The following is a 23,429-nucleotide window of genomic DNA, read 5'->3' on the forward strand; positions in this document are numbered from 1 at the left end:
TAATAATAGTTCTGAACTAATAATAATTCTGAAGTAAATTTTATTAAAACGTATTCTGCAGTAAAACATAAAGAAAAAAAAGGTTTCCGCCTAAAATGAAAGCCAAAATAGCTTTGCTATTGAAACTTTAGGCAGGAGAATATTACGTCTATATGGTTATCACAACTGTCCATAAATAGAATCAGAAACGTACCTTATCATCATTAATTACTTCATTAATTGACGTGAACTGCAGCATTAGCTGTCAGTTCACGTTAAATGTGACAGGTTCATTTCATAATCTATGAAAACACTAAACGTAAAACTACACTGAATTTCTAGTACAAAAATATACTTCGTGCATGTCCTGCATTGAATGAAAACAGTCCTTTACAGGAAACTGATATTTATAATCTAAATTCACATCGCCTGGTATTACAGATGTAGCTAATACCTATTTAGATCAACGAGCTTATTCGATTTTTTTTTAACATTCTATCTTCACCGTTAAATCAATTTGTAGGTACATAAATAGTAAAGCCTATTGATATTAATTTAACCTTTAAATTCATTAACTTTAACCGATATAAAATGGAGTTTTTTACTTACCGGCAAACTTGAGACTGAGTACTGCGAAAATACAGGTCAAAACTTGGGACGGCATTCTTGATCCGGTTCAAAATTTGGTGGCAACACGTCTATGGTTGTCTCCTTTATGACGTTCATACGTCATCACTGGAAGATCCATCTTGGCCATTAAGTCAGCATCTGTATAAAAGAAAAAAAAAGTTATTTTCAAAAGATGTAGATTTTTTTTTATTAGGGTCGTAGTAGTTCCAGACTTATGTTCTGAGAGGAAACTAAATATTTCAATTTTGGGATAACTATGCAACTGCTTGTTAGTAAGACAGTGGTTTATTATTTAAATTGAAATCATTTATTAATTTCGATTTATCTTTAATTTTTCGCTTCATTTCTGTAAGTGAAAGAAAATCAGTCATACTGAAAAATAATCAAGTTATACCAATCAGTAGTAAATTTTATGTACATCTATTAATCCCATGATATTTCATATTAGTAGATTTTAACTTTTTTATGAACATAACACTGATTTGGATATGTAAGGTTTTTGTGCGGAGAAATTTATAACAAACAAAATCTTACACAATTTTCTTTGCTGAATACGAATTATTATACTTCCAACTTTATCTGCGCGGTTAAAAAATGTCGATTAATAACTTTTCAAAAGGTATTTTTGGCATAATTTAGTCCAAATTTATTACAATCGTTCAGACTTTTATGCTTGGGGGAAGAGGATTAGAAGAAGTAAGTCTTATAATCTTTTACTTTACTGGCTCGAATAGTATAGAACATAAGGCAAAGTATTACTATTGGTAAAATAATGCTCCACATCATTTTTCTAACTTTTAAAATATTTAGATTCTCTGACTCCAACATACATAAACCTTAGTGAGAATATTTTTTATATAAGTGATAATATCTTAATATAAATGTTTGGAAATGCATTTAACATAAACCAGAGGTTCCCAAACTTATTTTTCTCATAGACCACTTTCAAAATTTTGCTGGTTCCGGTGGACAATTCAATGGTTTAATTTAAATGCTTCGAACCTTTAGGTAGTGTTTCAAATTTACTAATAATGCTAAGTTAAATTATTCTGAAAGAATCACCGACACATTGTCCTCCAAAGGATTAAATTACACTCTTAATGAGCTTTTACAAATACTACATTAAAATATTTTATTTCAGAAATCGATGACATTCATTCTGAGAGACAGATCTCAAATTAGGATAAATTATTCTACCTAGATCAGAGGTTCCTAAACTTATTTTTCTCATAGACCACTTTCAAAATTTTTCTGGTTCCGGTGAACCCCCTGCAGCTACATTTCTACCATATTTCCAGTCGACGGAAAATGTGAAGATTAGATCTAACTATGAAAATTTGCGTTACGGCTGAGTTCCAAGAACTAACAGCTTCCGAAAAAAAAGTGAGAATTGATCGGTTAATTTTTGCTTGACTGTGCTGTGAGTGGATGTCAAAAAAGTAAAGTTGCCCAATCAAAAGTTGGTAAAGTTGGCCTCCATCCAACTTTACATTTTTGATATCTACTCACAGCACAAGAAAGCAATCAATTCTCACTTATTTTATTTAGAAAACTTCCCATTCAGAGTGGTAAAAAGCAAAAGAAAAATAGTATATTTTTTGTGTTGCATTTATTCAAATATGTAATCATTAAACTATTAATTATTATTATTATTATCATATTGCAATGTAATATAATAAAATTGTAATATAATTAAAATTAAACATTAATAACGTAATGTAACTTCTACAATGACAATCACAAAATAGTTACAATTTTAATGGGAGGGATGTACGTGATGGATTGACAGCAAATTATCAATATTTGGCTTCAGTTTTGTTAGGAATAAGTACAAGTCTCGACACGTTCGTTGTACTGAATATGGAATATGCAAGTTTTTACAAGTATCAGTCGCTGAGCTTGTCAAAACATTATCTGCCTAGATTAATACGCAAAGTCAAGCCAACATTTTAGTTCTTCACTATCGAAACCAGATGAATTTTCGTGGACCCTCGCTTACGAATTGTGAACCCCCATTTTTTTTTCACGCCAACGTAGACCCCTGTCAAGTCTACCGTGGACCCCTGGGGGTCCACCTGGACCACTTTGGGAATCAATGACATAAACAATGGTCTCTATTTAACCTCACTATACCAGTCTGAAAATGTAAAAAGAAATATATTTTGATCTAGATATTGGGTGTGAACAGTCTAAATTGAACACTTATTACATGTTTAATAAATAAATTGACAATCAATGTAATCGACCTTACCGTTGATCTATCCGGAAGCCATCATCAGGAGTTAAAATTAATATATATAAAGTCAAAAGTTTAAAAAAAATCATAATTAAAAATTTAAAAACATTTTCAGTATACTAGTAGGACCGGGACAGTCATGACTGTTTTAAAATTTTTAACTATGATTTTTAACATTTTTGACTTTAAATATGTTAATTTTAATTCCTCATGATGACTTCCGGGTATGCCGAATGATCTATCAACGTGATGGTAAGGTGGATTATATTTATTGTTAATTTATTCATTTAACATATCAGCGGTACCATGTTTGAGAAATTAATGTGTTTCATAATAATATACTTCCGAAACTTAAAAGTAAAAATTATACAGTTATTTATTGTTTTAATTTGCGACAAAAAATTATTTATTTTTTCGAAGTAAGATTATCAGATGTTGAAGATGTTCAGATATGAATACCTGCAAAAAATTAAGTTATGCGTAATAACAATTACACCAGGACATATATCGTCGTTTATTACAATTTATTAGTTTTTTAAACTAATATGTGTTTTGGTTTTATGTAATTTTGTAATCTATACCCAGGTTTAATGCTTTAGTTTTGTGTATGAAGATTTAGTGATGTAGTATTATAATGTATTTATTTAGTGCAATCCTGATATTTTTTTTAATTTGGTAGCTTTTAGAAAAAGCATCTACAATATACAAATATCATGTCAGGATTGTTAGATAGAAAAAATTAGATTATAACAAGAACAACATTTTTGATTCGAAGAACTTCATATTTCGTAGAATAAAAACAAAATTGTGTAAAGCATCAAAAGATCGATCTATGGTATAAACATCGATTTATATATATATATATATATATATATACATACTAGACCAAGCTTTATTTTCAACTTTCTACACTTTGGCCGGCCGGACCTAAATATTAATACAGCCCCAAGGGAAATTCAGGAGGAATTCTTGTATTACTTTCACCATCTTTGGATAATCTTAACTAACATCTCGTCTCAGCATCCGCGCAAACATGTATGCTTTGATACATCTGTGACCAATAAGGAACTGGTTCAACTCTTACCTCAGTTCCTCGCCTTTGTCAATCAGCCATCTCTGGAGGACTGGGATCAATCTATAGATCTATTTCCTTCTTCGACTGATCCCATCTCTTCTGCCTTATCTGCTTCCTTGTACGTCGCCTATCTCGTCTAAACGAGAAAATCCAGGGTTGCAAGATCGACCACTACGCCGGCGGCATCACCTGAGGTAATCCTTTACTCGTACTATCGAACCAATAATGCATTTGTTATTCAAATCAAAATGGATAACATTTTTTGAAATTAATTAATATTAATCGAAATTTATGATTTAGAATCGTATTATTTTCTAATTTTGTAGTTTAATTTTATTTAATTATTCTCCAATTTCTGTTTAATTTTATCTACATTAAAATTAACTACAGAGTTAGTGAAAAATAGGCCCTCACAAGAACAACATATGCACTGTTATATATATATGCCGGATCTTTAATAAATTGCAAAAAATTCTTGTCTTTTAGTCCATTACATTTCTGATATTGTCAGACAATAACCTCCCTAAGTCGGAGTTGATCATCACTTCTTTTGTTTTTTGTTGCCAACCATGTAATCGCTCTTTGGTTTGGTATAATTCTTCTGATCTTAATTTGTGTACACGTTCTATAGTTTTCAAATTTTCTCTCTCTTTGTATTCATCATCCTCTCTTAATCTTTTTATTCTTAGTCTTAACGTTTTCTTCCTCTTTATATTTATCATCTACTCTTAATTTTTTTATTCTTCCCTCGTTCATAAAATTTTCTTCCTCTTCATATTCATCTTCTTGTCGTTTTCTTGTGATATATTTCTTCATGTTATCTTTCTTTTTGATTGATTTTTTTTTCATTTTTGATTATTCACTAAATAATCGAATAATAAAACCTGAATATTTTACACCGTTAGGTGGAAATTAACATTTGTAATCAGTATACAGGAGTTCACTAAACGGAATAGTTTATTAACTTTTATGCTACACATCAAAAATCTGAAACTTTTGTTAATAAGCAACTCCGGAAGATACAAATAATACTGATGTTGTAATACGAGTAATAAAGGGATTTTTACTCTATCCTAATATTTCATGTAAGATTGTTGAATTAATAATCGTATAAATATTTGATGTTAATAAAAACTAATTTTTCAGCATTTTTTTAACTGTCCACTTTATTAAAGAATTGGAGGATCGTATCTCACTTACATATGAAATAAGTTTTAATGAAGTGCAGTAAAAAAATATGTATATGTAATTTAATAGGCGTGCAAGTAAGTCATAGGGTGTCCACATCAGATTTTTTTTTTTTTTTAAGGAACACATTAAAAACATAAATGGAATATGAATAAAAATCTAAAATAAGGGTTCTCTAAAATTAAGTTGACTGTCAGTTTTATAAATTTCATACTTAAATTAATTAAAACTTTTTACTTACTTTTTCATGTAGCGCTGATTATAACTATTTATTTTAAATAGAGAGATTGGTTGCTATAGTCTTAGTGGGTAGTTCTGACGTATCTCAATTTCGCAGGGAATTTATTAATAAGAGACTATGACAGGGAGATTTATGTGAGAGATGAACATCCTTTACTTGCTGCACGCATGTACCTCTCCTTGCCATACCTTTCGTTAGGTGAGGGCCTTTCTCTTTAAACTACTCCAAGAACATTGAATGAGAGACTTTTATGATTTACTCTACATTATAAATAAATTGAAAAAGTTATAAAATTGCAATATTTTTATCATAAATTATCCAGACCATTAATATTTATTGTAATTTAACATTATTTATCTATCTTTTACTAGTATTTTTTTTTAGTTTGGTTGTTGAAACGTGCACATTACTGTAATTTGAAATTGTCAAGTTATCAGTCTGTTTTTAATTTAAAAAAAAAAGAAGAAAAAGGTTTTCCTAATAATCTTCAGTAAGTTAAAAAAAAAAATGTAGAATTTCTTCAACAGCTGAATAATATTAATTAATAAATATATCCGTAATTAACTCATGGAATGTAGAAAATTATGATGGTTCTGATTTTTAGGTAGTTGAAGTACAGACTTGTATACGGTCGATTTTAATTTCAACATTGAGTAAAGGATTTTCATGTTTACTAATACGATCTCGTATATTTTTGATTTTATTATTAAAAAACTTGACCCGTTTGATACACATTTCCTTTCTTTTCAGATCCTTAAATTTCAAAATATTTGTTTCATATCTTTAATTATATGTTTAATGTATTTTAACCGTTGATCTTTTCCGAAGGTGGTTTTATCTTGTACAGATTTCGTTGCTAACTAAATTAATTCTACGTTTATGGCTTACGGACCTAGTTCATTTAATAAGAAGAATATTTAACAGATTTCATTTTTCTCCGATTTCTCTTAAATACCTATTTCTTAGTATTCTTCTATAATTTGATTTATGTTCTGCAGTATTTAATTACTACACTGATACAAGAAAAATAAAAATAAAAATTTTATTAAAATTAATTTGCAATGTATGTTTTTACTAGCAATTTTACTAAAACGTTCTTATCCAGAAATTAATCTGATTTCAATATCTTTTTTACTTAGTCCATCTCTTATAACTTTCTTGTTTATATAACAGAATTCACACAATTATGAAATGTCATGTTCTGCTAAATTTTAATTTACTTTGTTTTTAGTGTAATTTTTTTAACGATACGATAACAACTTTAAAAATAAACTCTTTAGTTTCAGTTAAAATAATAATTCATTAATGATTCTTCTTGATGAATGTAGATTCGTAGGCAACCACTAACGGGAACTATTAAAACGTATTATGAATAGAATATTCATAATATTTATATAATATATATTCATAATATTATATATTGTTACAAAACATATTATTACATTTTTAAATTATTTTTTTTAACTAAGAATAGATTGACTTAGAAATGGAAAAAAAAATTTTTTATGATATACTGTAATAAAGATGGACGAAGCAGGAGCGATATAAAATGCCGAATAGCACAAGCTAAACGAGCCTTCAGTAAGAAATATAAGTTGTTTACATCAAAAATTAATTTAAATGTCAGGAAAAGATTTTTGAAAGTGTATGTTTGGAGTGTCGCTTTATATGGAAGTGAAACTTGGACAATCGGAGTATCTGAGAAGAAAAGGTTAGAAGCTTTTGAAATGTGGTGCTATAGGAGAATGTTAAAAATCAGATGGGTGGATAAAGTGACAAATGAGGAGGTATTGCGGCAAATAGATGAAGAAAGAAGCATTTGGAAAAATATACTTAAAAGAAGAGACAGACTTATAGGCCACATACTAAGGCATCCTGGAATAGTCGCTTTAATTTTGGAAGGACAGGTAGAAGGGAAAAATTGTGTAGGCAGGCCACGTTTGGAATATGTAAAACAAATTGTTAGGGATGTAGGATGTAGAGGGTATACTGAAATGAAACGACTAGCACTAGATAGGGAATCTTGGAGAGCTGCATCAAACCAGTCAAATGACTGAAGACAAAAAAAAAAAAAAAATACTGTAATAATTACTTATTTAAGTATATAATCCTAAACCCAGAAAAAACCTGAAACGCAGTATTTATTTTCAGGAATTCATGTTTACTTTGTTTTATGAAACCTTAAAAAATTAGGTTTTGATTAATCTGAGTTATAATTTTAAGATCGAATATGATTAATGCTGGATAGTTTTGTTTTATAAATTTTGTGATAAACTTCTTCCTAAAGTTATTGGGGTTTTGAGTATGTAGATTCAATCGTTCTTCGAATTGGCATCACATATTGATAAATAATAACAGATTGTCCAGGCAATAATTGTGTTATTAATACATTCATTATGGACATATTATCTGGTGAAGCTCAATTTTGGGCTTGGATAGAGATTTTACAAAAAAGGATCATTCGAATTATATTGAAGATCAATAATTTAATATATATATATATATATATATATATATATATATATATATATATATATATATATAATAAGTAAACTCAATTCTTTGATTAGAAAAATATAAAAAAACTAAATAAGTTAGAAAATGATCCAGATTAATAGAAAATCTTCTAATGCAAAACATTAGGTCAACACACAAACAAACAAAAAAACAAAAACAAAAGCAGAAAATCTCGACGTTTCGTCCGAGATGTAGGACTTCATCAAGACAAACCACAACATGTCATTTGTGGTCCTACATCTTGGACGAAACGTGAGGTTTTCTGCTTTTGTTTTGTTGTTGACCTAGAAGATTTTTTATTAATTTGGATAATTTTCTAACTTATTTAGTTATTTATATATGTCAATGGATTTTTACCACTGTAATTTACGGATGATTATAATCTTCGTTTTCGCTCACTAAAGCACACAGATTTTTTGTCAGATTCTTTACAAAGATCATTCTTATATGCTGGCTTACAAAAAATTAGTATCTTCTAATGTAGATTTAGCCATATTTAGCTGTTTATAAATGAAGTTGATATATTAACAAAAACATGATTTACTCAACCGATTTTGTTTCTGACTAGTATTAAGTTTTCTCAAATGGGCTAATGATCACCAGAGATTTATAATTACCTAGGCAACAAAATTGTATTTCCATGAATTTTTATCCGGAAGGATCCAAATTCGAACCCTATTCTCTTATTGTGACTATTTTTTATATGTTTACTTTTCGCTAATTCTCTTTTCTATTTACACCAACGGCAACTAATTAACGGTCAAAATTTGGATTTCGTTATAATTTTTAATTGATTATTAACTGTTTATAATTGTTTTCTTTTCATGAATTTGAAGTTATATTGGCTTTATTTTACTACTGTGTATTGTTTCTCGACAGGATTGGTATATTAATTTATTGCTTTAAACTGTGTCAAATTCTAACACCCATTAGAAGTTAAATGGATGGGTTATGAATGGTGATATTAGATGATAGATATGGATATGGATATGTGTTAAATAATGGTTTCATTGGGATTGAATGGCGTTATTCATTGGAAAGCGGAATTGGATCTTTTCTTGGAATGCATGATTAAAAGGTTGAGATGATTGCAATGAAATAGGGTGTTTTATTAGGCATGACATTAATGTAATTTTTATGTCAAGAAGAGCTTTATCTTGTTTGAATATTTGGAAGTGTAGAGAAGGCGAACTACTATGTTCTTTGTGTTATATTAGAGAAATCGAGGATGTACCGCACTATTGGAATACGCTTGGTATCGGGTGAGATACCAAGGTCATGGTAAGGTATAAGGTATTTACAGCGGAAAAAGTCGTAGAAATACTTACCAGAAGATTGTATTTCCTCGAATTTTCATCAGGATGGATCCGAATTCGAACCTTATTCTCTTATTGTGATTTTTTTCTTTATATATTTACCTTTCGCTAATTCTCTTTTCTATATACACTAACAGCAACTAACAAACAATCAAAATTCAGTTTGCAAGGTGTGCACTGACATATCGAATGATTTTATGTATATGAGTAGAATACGTAATGGAGGTCGTGTACCTGCGCGAGTCGGAGTGTGTGTGTTTGTGTGTGCAAGCTCCTGTGGCCTTTTTTTCTGTTTAACCTCCGGGATCACCATTAAGTATTGTTTCAGAGAATGAGATAAACAATTTTTAGCGTGTGTGAAAATGGCAGGCCTGACCGGGATTCGAACCCGGGACTTCCGGATGAAAGGCCGAGACGCTACCACTCCTGCCACAGAGACCAGATCATGTGGTCTTTTTATTTTTCCTGTTTAGCCTCCGGGAATTACCGTTCAGGTATTACTTCAGAGGATGAATGAGGATGATATTTATGAGTGTAAATGAAGTGTTGTCTTGTTTAGTCTCAGTTCGACCATTCCTGAGATGTGTGGTTAATTGAAATTCAACCACCAAAGAACACCGGTATCTACAGTCTAGAATTCAAATCTATATAAAAGTAACTGGCTTTACTAGGACTTGAACGCTGGATGGGAAGACGCGTTCACCACTAGACCAACACGGTGGGTTGGCTCATGCGTTCTAGGTTTTGGAAACATTACCCCAGAATATTTTTACAAGTTAGTAATCTTGCATTGAAGCCTGATAAATCATTCAGGTCTTTTCTATTAGCTTTTATTTTTATTTTGTTAATTTAGTTTCTTTGTTAAATTAATCTTGCACTTTACGGATTATATATTTTAACCGATTGGAAATGATAAAATGGTTTGTTAACTCGTTGCTAATTATTATTTATTAGTATCGTTATTTATAATCTCTAAATATTCTTTATTTAATTATCAGATAAAAGTTAGTCTGTCAGATGCTGACAGACGGCTGTCTAGCCATGTTGTACAAAATCTCGTTAATTTTTATTTCAGAATTTTATTTGAGGAATAAAATTTTATTATTATTATTTTATTACTATTTCTTTATATAATATATATATATATATATATATATATATAAAGGAAATTTTCGAGAAATTTTTAAATTATGGAAATTAAAATGTAAGCTCTTGTAACTGCTTAAACATTTAGTAGCATTCTTGTATTGATTTTTTAATAAATTTAAAATAATTATTTCTAAAACGATGGCTAATTAAAACAACTAAAAGATAAGCTACGCAATAGACGTCGATTGGCGTTTATTTTAAATTAAAAATAAACTCAGGAAATTAACAGAAGTGGAAACAAAATATTTCAGTATTTGTTTTCTCTTTCTTCCTTTTTTTTTTTAATTACTATTTTCATCAGTTATGGTTTGAACCATAATTTATATTCAACTTTATAGTCTCAAACGTTATTTGAATATGAATTTTTTAATCGTCAGATAGTTCACAGGGAAATAATTGGAAGTATGGAATTATTAGAATCTTCATAATGCAATCGGGTTACTTTTTTTGAACAATCAGATAAGATTATTATTAAAAAAAAAACAAAATAACAGTCGATATATGTAGTACATATGTATTATATGTAGTAAATATGTTATAAATCGTGCTTTATAAATACATAAATAAAGAGTGAGAGAGAGAGAAAGAGAGAGAGAGAGGAAGAGTGAGTGAAGGAGCCGAAGAGAAAAAGAGGGAAGTGAAAAACGTAAACATCATTTTTAACTTTTGTTATTGTAAGAGTTTTGAAAAGCAAGGATTTTTTTTCTTTTAAAAAGTAGGATTAAGAGAGAAATAAATACTATTTTTAGTCGCATAAGGCTTTTAGTAATCTTGCAGGTGGTTACTGTGTACCTTAGTAGCCAGAGAACTAAAACGCTTGTGAATTTTTAAAGTAAAGAAGTACAGATCCTAAAACACCTGAACCCTGGCAAGTGAGTTTTTGACCTCAATATCGTATTCAGACTTAATCTTTTTTTACTCGGTTTTTATTTTTATAAATCAGCAAACTATTAATAATAATTTTTATAACACTGAAATAATCCTAACACTTTTAGAAATGGATTACTTTTCACGAGTGTTAACTAGTCGTTTATATTTTAAATAATCTTAAAATATAAACATGCTTTTGTAAAGTCCCAAATATTCCTCATTAATCTAATTTTATTTTGCAATACAGTTTTCATGTTAAAAACATAATAATTTACTTACCTAACATGATTTAAAATACACTATTTTACTAAGTTAATTAACAATTTAATATTAATTAATAATAAATTTGAAAATACTAAATATTTTTCAATCGATTACCTAGAGGATTACAGCCGTTAAATAAAAAAAATATATATTTTAAGATTTACTGATCAAAATTAGTGGCTGAAAAAATATTGTAGAACTTAATAAATCATACAAGAAATTTTATAAATTTAAAACAATGTTAAATATACTATACCTGCGAAAATACGATTTAAATATTGTGACGTATTAAATATAAAAGTTCATGGAAAATATTTGGTGTGAACACCGCATGACTTCCTTGTATGCCTATTAAATTACATATACACATTTTTTTTTTTAAATGAAAAGTATATAAAATTTTATTTCATTAATAACTTCTGATATTTTTTCATTTTTTTTTTATTGTTATTATTGAATTATTATTTACTGTAAACATTTTTTTACAATAATAGAGTAATAATTATTAATAAATCAATATATTTAAATTTAAAAAAACAAAGTTAAAAAAAGAGAGATGCAGTCTGATTCGAATCGATGTGCTTTTCCATTACAAGAAAATATTTAATTAATTAAGATTTCATTTGGCTGTAACTCTGGAACCAATGAAAATAAATACAACTTATGATATATTGTTAAAAAGCTCTCAATAAGGGTTTACTACTGCAGTTAAGAAATAATAAAAAACCATTGGATTTTGGGCTTTTTTGGACACTTTTGGTTCAGTCGATTGCAATGAAAAGGGGAGGTGCACAAATAGATTTTACAGCAGTCCTAAATCCATAATTTCAATATTCCACGGCTAATGGTTTTTGAGTTATACGAGAAATGTACTACGTACGTACATACGTACATATACACATACATATGTACGTATAGACGTCACGCCGAAACTAGTGAAAATGGATTCAAATGGATTCAGGGATGGCCGAAATGGATATTTCCGTTGAAATCTGAGAACCGAAATTTTTCGCGATCACAGTAGTTCCTTTACTTCGGTAGCGTGTCCGAGAGGTCGAAGACGCTGGTTTTAGTTCCTTTACTTAGTACAAGGAAGTAGAAATAAAATAAATATGAACAATATTTATAAGTAGAAAACACAAATCAAAGCAAGCTAAATTTACGAAGGAATGCCTACAGTTACGTTTAAATGAAAGACTAATATTTCAATCTGATAAATTAAAGATAATCCATCTAGACCATCTGCTGATCTGGAACAAATATAAATGGAATCTATAGATAAATTTAGAATTGTAGGTTATGTATTGTATAATGGGAAAATGGTTTCATCTATCGGCAAGAACAAGACTAAGGATGTATCAAGTTATATTAAAATTTATATTGATTTATAGGATACGAATTTGTGGATTAACGAGTAAGTCAGGTATAGAAGTTATTTTATGGTTCCGATCAAACTATTAAGAATGATCAAAAACGCATCATAATTATGTACGTTATATTTTATATATCTGTTATTATTTTCTGTATTTATATATTATTTATATATATATATAAAATATAATTAAATATATTTATATATATATATATATATATAAAATATAATTAAATATATTTATATATATATATATATATATATATATATAAAAGGTAATACATATATATATATATATATATGTATAATCTATATTAACTTTACATTGTTTACATGATATAATATTGTTTGAATAATATTAATTTCAATATTTAAATTCAAACTATGACATGATTTGAATTTCTGTTCGAATGTGGACCTTTCATTAAACGATGCAAAACATAATCCAACGATCATGCATAAATTTTGATAAAACACCCAAAATATTGGAAAACAACCTAATCGTTGCCTTTCACCATAATACACAACTATGAAGTTTCCAATTAAAAAAAAAGAATGAACTAACTTAATCTTCCAACCAAATTCGATGAATATACTCACACATTTTATTTTAGTAATTCTGCCTTCTTTAGGTCATAAAAAAAAAATGTAATTTGCTTAGCGAAACAATATTTATGGTGTCCTTTATGTAATGTTTTTGTCATAAATATAACAGAATACTATATGTATATAATCTATTTTGGATTTTATTTTCAACTGGAAATAATATAAAACTCACAATTTACAGCTCATGAAATCTGTATCTACATCATAAAATCAGCGGTACAGGAGTTAATAGACTCTACTGTTGATTAAAAACCTCTTTTATTAGGTGTTGCTTTACGCATTCTTTAAATTTGTTCAAATTTAATACGTTTTGAAATTCAATGGTAATAAATATGAAATACCAGACAGCTTTTTAAGTTCGGCTTTGTACACAAAATTATTGTATAACTGTCGCAATTCAGAAAGTCATTCAAAATTCAGCTACCAAAGACAAAGAAATTTAAAATAAATTATCATATTCATTTTTTCTTCCGTAAATTATTCCGATAGAATCATTATTATTACTGTTGTTATTTTAAAAATATTTTTAGAACATAATTGAATCCGATAATCCCTACTGAATTTTACTTCCTTGTACGAAATAAAGAAAGTATTGTAATCGCGAAAAATGTCGGTTTCCAGATTTCAATGGAAATACCCATTTCGACCATCCCTGAATCTATTTTGACTAGTTTCGGCGTGACGTCTGTACGTACGTATGTATCTCGCATAACTCAAAAAACAATTAGCCGAAGGATATTGAAATTTTGGATTTAGGACTGTTGTAACATCTATTTGTGCACCTCCCCTTTTGATTGCAATTGACTGAACCAATAGCGCCCAAAAAACCCAGATTAAAAAAAATGGATTTTTGACTTTTTCCTAACTGCCGTAATAAGCCCTTATTGAGAGATTTTCAATGATATATCATAAGCGGTACTTATTTTTATTGGTTCCAGAGTTAGTCAAATAAAATTTTAATTAATGAAATATTTCGATCTTACGGAAGGCACATCGGTTCGAATTAGACTTCATCTCCTTTTTTTTAACTTTTTTTTTTTAGTTTAAATATATTGATTTATTAATAATTATTAATTTGTCATTGAAAACAAATTTTTACGTTGAATAATGACTCAATAATAAAAAAATACATGTATGAAAAAATATCTGAGGTTTTTAATGAAATAAAATGTTATGTTCTTTTCATTTAAAAAAAATGTTTAAATGTAATTTAGTAGACGTAGAAGGAGGTCATGTGTTGTTCACATCAAATTTTTATAAAATATTTTTATTAGTTGTTTATTATACAAAATAAACTGTACTGTGATTTGTAGGTTTTCAATTAATTCAATAATAACAACATAGATTGTTATTATTTAGATTAATTAGATACGTCACCACTAATAAGTTTAGTGGTGACGTTTCTAATTTCTTGTTACTTCTCTTTCTTTTTCTTTTTTATTTAATATTATGACTGAGCTTGAAATTTCATATTTGATTTTAAGTTTGCTTGCAACTGTTTATTGTGTATTATTTATTTTGGGGGTTCCTTAAGGACCTTCTTATCACGTGCTTTAGTCAGGAAACTTACTTATGGCTCCGCAGGAGAGCCGATTGTAATTGTAATTGTTATTGAGCAAAAAAAAAAATTTTTTTATAGATTTAGTTATCAGATTTCATAATTTATAGATTATTAAAATCATTTTTCCCTGTTATAGCTGGGGCTTTGTTTAAATGACTACCTCTTTAAACATTTTTATACCAATTATATATATATATATATATATATATAAAATGTTATGTGTATAAATATCGTTAAAATCCTGTTACCTATTAAGAAGTTAAGGGGATTTATTTTGATGTTTTCACAAAAATATGAGTTTACGGAATATGCAGAACGATTTTTATTCCATTTTAATTGTTCTCTTAATTTTTTTTTTAGTTTTTCTCTTTGCTTTGTTTTATGAACTGAAATCTGATAAAATGATCAGTTTTATGCAGAAAGTGAAAAATTATAAATAAAAATAAATAACTTTTCAAATCTTTTTCTAATAATTTTATTCTTTAAAAAAAGTAATTTTTTTTTTGTAAGAGTGCATTAATTTATCCATAAAAATCACTGGAAATTTATTCTTTAAACTATAAATATATTATACAATAAAACAATAAATAAATAATACAATAAGACAATAAAAGTTTAATCTTAATTTTATCGATCGTTTTACTGGAATATAACATAAAGAAATTTAGCTAATCAAATTTGTGATTAATAGATGACCCATATTTAATAATATTTTAAGTAATTTGCTGTAGCTGAGAGGAGAGTCGTTTTTAAAATGCTGCTATAATTCCCTGTATTACAAACTGGACACCGACTCCGCTTATCCCCACTTTTTAATATTTTACACCTTCAAGCAGCAAAATCTTGGTAACAGCAAAAACATTTCATTCTAGAGACTGTTTATCAGAGAATTTAGGTGATAATACGTGTGCCATTTATCAAATGGATAATGCAAATAGAATTTCTAAACACTTTTGTGTACTTTTTTACTTTTCTAACTTATTATTCTGAAATACATATATATTTTCAAATTTCTTAAATAACTTGTTATCTATTTGGGAACAATAATTAAACTTTATTAGAAATTTTAAAAGTAATAACCTAAACACCTTAAACTATTAGTTCTATAATTTATTTGAACTTTTTAATATTTCGACATATTAACTTGGATATTTTCATTATTATCATATTATCAGTATTTTGTTTCTACATGCTACATATAAAAATGGAAGTAACTTTTAAACTTTATCACATAGGTAAAGTTTTAACTTATAAATTATTTATACTTTTAATAGTAATATAAATCTGCTTTTCTCAAACAGCAAGAAATATAAGAGATTTTTAAAAAACATTTTTTGAACTCTTAAGAAAGTATACTTTCTTATTATATGATTAAATTTATTTGTAATATATTGTTTTTAAATTTTATTGAATAATATCCCACAAATGTAACATCTTATAGGGCTATCAGCCTGCTTCCTGTGCTCTCTAAGATCTTTGAAAAGCTCTTTTTGAAAAAAAATTAAGCGGTTCGTGGACGATTACATTCCGGCTCACCAATTTCGGTTTAGGGAGCAACATGCTCCTGTGGAGCAGCAAACAGGATTGTTAACGTTATACATCATGCTCTATACGAGAAACAGTACTGTTCAGCGATTTTACTCGATATATCGAGTAAAATCAGTCAGGCTTTTGACAAGGTTTGGTATCTAGGGTTGCTCGATAAACTGAAAAAGGTTTTACCGCATGTTTTCTATGTGTTACTTAAATCTTACCTAGAATACAGGTGCTTTCAAGTTAAACATGGAGAGAATTTGACGGATTTATTCCTTATACAATCAGGGATACATCAAGGAAGCGTTCTCGGACCCATCTTGTATGTTCTGGTTACGGCTGACTTACCAATTACAGCAGGTACCACAGTTGCAACGTTTACTGACGATACTGCAATTCTTGCTGCCCACGAAAATCCGACTACTGCGTCTCATTTTATTCAAGATTACATCTCTCTCCTCGAATCGTGGCTTACATGTCAGAAAATAAAGTAAACGAAACAAAATCAAAGTACGTCACGTTCACCCTTCGTAAGGAACACTGTCCTCTTATTTCTATCTTCAATGTTCCGATTCCGAGATCTCAAGACTGTAAATATTTGGGTTTTTATCTTGATCGACGACTTACTTGGGCGAAACATATCACTTCTAAGCGGAAACAGTTGGATTTCAAGTTTAAACACATGTACTGGATGATAGGATATAGATCTAGGCTTTCAGCAGAAAGTAAGTTATTAATTTATAAATCCGTTTTGAAGCCTGTATGGAATTACGGGCCTTAATTGTAGGGTACAGCGGGCAATTCCAGAATTGACATACTTGAACGCTTGTACAAAAACACTGCGGAAAATTCTCAACATACCCTGGTACATAAGTAATAATATAATGAATGACCTTAAGTTGCGAACCGTTCGGCAGGAAATCTCTCTGGTCAGCCTACGGTATTAAAATTTTGAATCGGCACCCGCATTATTTGGCGATCAATTTATTAGATAACACGATCAGTGATTTTTAAAGATTGCTGAAAAACAATATTCTTGGTTTGCCTTATCGTTTCAATTAGGCTACTTTATGGTCTGGCCGTACAGAGTGCTCTTCTATTTCATTATTAAGTCACAAGCCGCTGGGTCTGTGGCAACTTAATGTTAGTTCAAAGACATCTCATTTACTTATTGTTCAAATATCTTGCTGAACAGATTGTAAAGTTGCTGTGTCTATAATAAAAAAATTTAAAAAAATTATCAATTCAATAAACCATTCAAGTAAAAAAAAAAAAATCTAACATTGATTAACTCAATAAAAACAATATTAAGATTCTAAGAATAGCAATAATTTTCAAACATTTTCTTTGTATAAATGATAAATTTTTCATTTTGTAAAAATTTAGAAATATGATGATTACAAGTTCTTAATTTAAAATTGTCATAAATCCGATATTATATGAAAATTTCATGATTGTTTAGCAGTTTAATTATGGAAAATTATAAATTCGTTCTGGATTTATAAAGGTACAAATATAAAAGTATAGGTGATTATTAAAGCACAGTACCCTCTGAGTTTTGGCAATAATAACCTTATCAATCTGGTAACATTACATCTGATGTATTTAATATGTAAAGATTATTATTATAGATAAGTTCGTTTGACTTAAATACATTTTTCTTTCATATTCTCACAAGTTAACGTAATAAAAAAATAATTGAAAAGATTATTTAAGTTTGATCCTTTTAATTTGTTGCTTTTTCATGGTGTTTAATAACCAGTGTAGAAATACCGTGTACTAAAAATAATTTATATTTTAGATTAATTGTGTAGTAGTTCAAATTCGGCGCTTTGATAAAAGGTTGCTTATCATTAACTTGGTTATAAAATTATCATTATTCATGTTTATAGAATACATAAATTCTTGTTTGTATACTGACATGAGAGTAATTGATAGTAACAGTTAAATTATTTAATCCGCAAATTGGTCAAATTTTAGCTGGAAAATATATATATATATATATATATATATATATATATATATATTCTGATGAGAGCTGGGATTTTAATATAATATATGCATATTCTATGTGGTGTGCTCTTTGTTGGAGCAAACGTGCCACACTTTTGATGAAATCGGGCCGTTGCACAGGGTGAATTGCTTTGGTGTATACAAAGTATGCACATATACACGCCCTCACTTACACAAACGGGCGCACACACACACACACACCCAAAACAAACACAACATACACTCACACAATATATGTTGTACACATGCATGTGTACAACAAATTCGTTTCTCTCTCCATGTACTCTCTTTTACAGACTAATTCTCTCTTTGTTTCACATATTCATTCGTACACAATTCTAGAGCCCGTTACCCCACGCACACATACACACTTTTTCATGAGCTTAATGATGTTTTAATCAAACCTCTGTCCTTCTCATTTTATTCTCTTCTCTCTTTCATGTACATATCATACTTCTCTTTCCCTCTCTCATTTTGTATACGTATTGTGTTTGCATTATAATATTTTACACAGTTAACATTATTTTGTGGTATATACCTTTATGTAAATTAGTCATAACTATTCATTTACGGTATTTTCTACCGACTATGAAATAAAAGCCCTAATAATATGGCAAATGATAATCCCTTAAATAAGTAGATTTCATTATTAAAATTATAATGATTACAAGAAGATTATTTGAAATACAAGAAGATTACCCCTAATTTAACTTACTGACCAATTCGTTTGTACAAATATCCGGGATTTTTTTAAAATTGTAATCTAAATTTTCAAAACGTACATATTTTATATTATTAAACTCTGTGTCAGATTAAACGTTATAAAGTTTGATTTTGTAAAATATAATTACTTACATATTCACTTTTAGTTTGACAAAAACTTAATTCTAATAAATATTTATTTTTCAAGTCCGTTTTATCAACTCGGTTTTATTGGTAAAAAAAACTATTTTGAGTGTTTTAATATTTGATTTTTATCTAATAGATAACTCTAAAAAAAAAACTAGTTTATGGAAAAGAAATAGTTGTTGTACAAAAAACTCAAGAAAAGTCTGAATTTTGTTAAAAAGGATAGTGAGGTAAGAGAGAGAGAGAGTGAGAGAGAGAGAGAGCGAGAGGGGGCGAGAGAGAGTGAGTGTGAGAGCGAGAGGGAGGGAGCGCTTGAGCATAAGCTAAACTTGGAAATATGTATTAACTTTTTAATTTAATTGCCCCAATCTATTTTCATCTCATTTCATGATGAAATTTTAAATTACAAGATTACTTCAATACAAGTAGTAATGACGATATGATAAAATAATAAATGTTTAAAAAACATCTTCGTATGAAATATTAAAAAAGCAAAGTCAAATTATGAATCTTCTTTTTTTTAAGTCTGTTAAAAAACATTCATTTTTGTCAAATTTATTTGTTAGATAAAAAAGTAGAAGTAGATTATTTTTTCTTTATAAAAGTCTGTTCTAAAAAAATAAATTTGAATTTATTTCTTCATCTTTATGAAATTTTACAACTAAACTTAGTCGTACATTTTAATAGTCAGTTTTAGTCTTATGGTAAAGACTTTAAGTGCAAATATTTTCAATGTTACCAGCTTTTTTCATCATTTTCATTTATTTAGAAACAGGTTTACAGAATTCAACATAACCTGTTTAAAAATAATAGAAAACTTCAAGCAATGGAACGTACGATAAGTTTCAACTTACAGCTTTCTTTCTGCTCAAACTGTAAGATATATCTACTAGTTAGAATATTACTTTTTTATTATTACTAGCTACTTGTTACAATTCTCAATTTTTGTTTGCTCTTTGTTAATAAGACAACTTGTATAAATTTATTACATCCTATATTGTCAGTTATATTTGCCACATATTTCACTTTGTTTCTTCCACAATTTTTTCCCTCTAGATCTCTGTTTATTATTATAAAACTAAACTTAATATGTTTCTAACAGCTTACTTCACCTCACCGCAGTTTTTTGCCAAAAAATATTCTCTGTTTCTATTTGCCTTTTCTCGAACTTTGTCAACATACCTTATTTTTAACTTTTCCTTCTAACACCTCATTTCAAAAGTCTTTATAATTTTTTCTCTCCTTTTCATTATAAATGTTTTTACCATAAAAAATAAACACGGTACTCTACACAAAATATTTAAAGTTATGTATTTTTATATAGCTGATACTACCAAACCTCTTTTTGTATGAATGCTTTCCTAGTGCCAATCTGATTTTTAATTCTATCTTAGTTTGTTCATCCTTTTGTTTAAAAACGAGAATAAAAAAAGAATTTCAATTAATTTATATTTCTTCTAATATTTTAAATTTAATTCCTCAGCTTTTTTTATTTCTTTCCAATTTAATTATCTTTGTTTATTCCTAACTATGACCAGCATCATACAATATTTCTTCTATTATGTTTATTTATTTCCGTAAAAAAGTGAGGTCTTTGAATCATATAACTTGAGTGTTACTTCCTTAGGTAGTTACTTTAACCCACTGGGTTGGTCTAGTGGTGAACGCGTCTTCTCAAATCAGCTAATTTGGAAGAGTTTCAGCGTTCAAGTCTTAGTAAAGTCAGTTACTTTTATAAGGATTTGAATACTAGATCGTGGATACCGGTGTTCTTTGGTGGTTGGGTTTCAATTAACCACACATCTCAGGAGTGGTCGAACTGAGACTTTACAAGACTACACTTCATTTACACTCATACATATCATCCTGATTCTTCCTCTGAAGTAATACTTGAACAGTGATTCCCGGAGGCTAAACAGGAAAAAAGAATTGCGTTTTTATTTTGTATTCAGTTACTGTATTATTCTTTTACTTACAAGTTACAAGTAAACAGAATACATCCTTGTCTCACTTTTTTCAGCTACAGATTCCCTCTTAGTTATCTGATCGTATTTCAGCTACTTGTTTGTCGTATAGATTAAAAAATAAATAAATTTTATTCTTCCATATTATTTTAATCCAAATTCCCTTATATTCTTAAAATTTTATTTCATTGTAGATCATCAAATATTTTTTTCTAGATTTACTTCTTATCATATCCTTGGATTTATTCTTCTTATGCCTGCTTTCTTAGATTACACTAATGTTAATTCAAAGGATCACAGTAGCCTTTCTCATGTTCTAACCAAATCTGAACCAAATTTAAAATGAACCAGTTGTAATAGATAATTAAACATGGAATATTCGTTAAGGAAATACTGAAATTGATAATTTAGTAACATGTAATAATTCTTATTTTGTATTGAATGCAATTACGAGTAGAGACGTAATTCTGCAGAAGGTTTCTGTAAAATTTTATTTCATACGAGGCTGTCTCCGAAATGGAAATCGTTTTCAGCCTTTGTAGAAATAGAAGTAAAATTTTTAGTTATGTAAAAAGAATATATTTTTTTATAAAACCCAAGACATCATTTTTGGTATTTTATTGATAACTATCATACATCGTCTTCAGTGAGAAATAAACAAAGTTCTGTATTAGACCCGAATATGTTTTATCTGAATTTTCAAATTAAGTTTTTCTAAATAAACTTGTTACGGTGAGTCTTTTTTTATTTTGCTGACAAAGTTTAATTACTGATCACTCTGTAAACTTATCCAGAAAATTTTAGTGGCCGATTTTATAAACGTAAGTTGACGTGGTTTAATTAAACAATTTGAAGACAATTTTTTGATTGTTTTCCATTTTTTGAATGAAATTTGATATCCAGTGTGTGGATATGTATCGAATATCAGACTGAATTTTTAAATCAAATTTTTTTAAATTTTAGTTTATTGGGAACGACTTTTTCTCGCAAGCAGCATATTTTAAGACCTCTCTTTTTTTCTGTTTAACCACCGTAAGGCATTACTTTAATGGATGAATGAGGATATGTATGAATGTAAATGAGGTGTAGACATGTTCATTCTCAGATCGATCATACCTGAGATGTGTGGTTAATTGAAACCCAACCACCAAAAAATACCGGTATCCAAGATCTAGTATACAAATCCATGTAAAACAACTGCCTTTACTAGGATTTCAACCTTAGAACTCACGACTTCGAAATAAGCTGATTTGCGATGATGAGTTAACTCTTCACAGACAGCCCAGAGGATGTTTTGAGGCCTATCCTGATTTTAAATTAAAATAATAGTTTTTTAAGAAATAAAACGTAACAAAAAATATTGCAGTAAAACCTAAAAATAATATAAACTTTTATTTCTTAAAAATTTTATTATTTATATTAAATTAATCGTTATTACTTTGAGGACTATTAAAAAATATAATAAAAATTGAAAACACCACTAATTTTAGTTTTTAGTGAAGCTTTTTTATGGATTATTAAATTTTTTTGTAAGTCTATTTTATTTCATAACTTTAAATTTGTGTACATTAGACGTGCATGAGTTTTATAGATAATTTCCCTTTTACTAGTGAAAAAATATATTCTAAACAATATATTTTTATTTTTATTTTAAAAAAAAATTTAATATATAAGTAGATAAATTTGGACATAAAATCAAATAACTTTCAACTTATTTAACCTATTTTTTTAATTTTAAACTATCCAAACATTGGAAACGTTGGGATAAAATTTTCCCAATTTTTTAACCGATACCCAATTTTTAACACCGATAATTTTAATTTTGATAAAAGAGTTCTATATAATTGAAGATTAAGTATGTAAATAAGCTTAAACGGTTTTCTGTAGTAATCGCTTTTTATAACAGAATTTCGGTGCATTTTCAATGCTAAGATAATCATTATTCGAATTTGGATTCTTTCAATTAAAAAGTACACACTCTATTATTATTTTACTACAATATTTAGAATAGTTTTATTTTTAAGTATATATGCTTTTCAAATTCTCTAGATAATTCCGTATTAAGA

At 28.2% G+C, this 23,429-nt stretch overlaps 1 long non-coding RNA gene across 1 annotated transcript in view; it reads right to left on the reverse strand.

The window, feature by feature from the left end:
- Positions 1–601: 601 nt before the first annotated feature.
- LOC142321074 (uncharacterized) overlaps positions 602–23,429 on the reverse strand; it is a 221,036-nt gene continuing 198,208 nt past the window's right edge. The window contains exon 3 of the long non-coding RNA XR_012755566.1: positions 602–747. This is a non-coding gene — a long non-coding RNA (uncharacterized LOC142321074). The remainder of the gene's footprint in view (positions 748–23,429) is intronic.

Source organism: Lycorma delicatula, chromosome 3 (assembly GCF_047948215.1).
Source record: "Lycorma delicatula isolate Av1 chromosome 3, ASM4794821v1, whole genome shotgun sequence".
In the NCBI taxonomy this organism is placed as follows: Eukaryota; Metazoa; Arthropoda; class Insecta; order Hemiptera; family Fulgoridae; genus Lycorma; species Lycorma delicatula.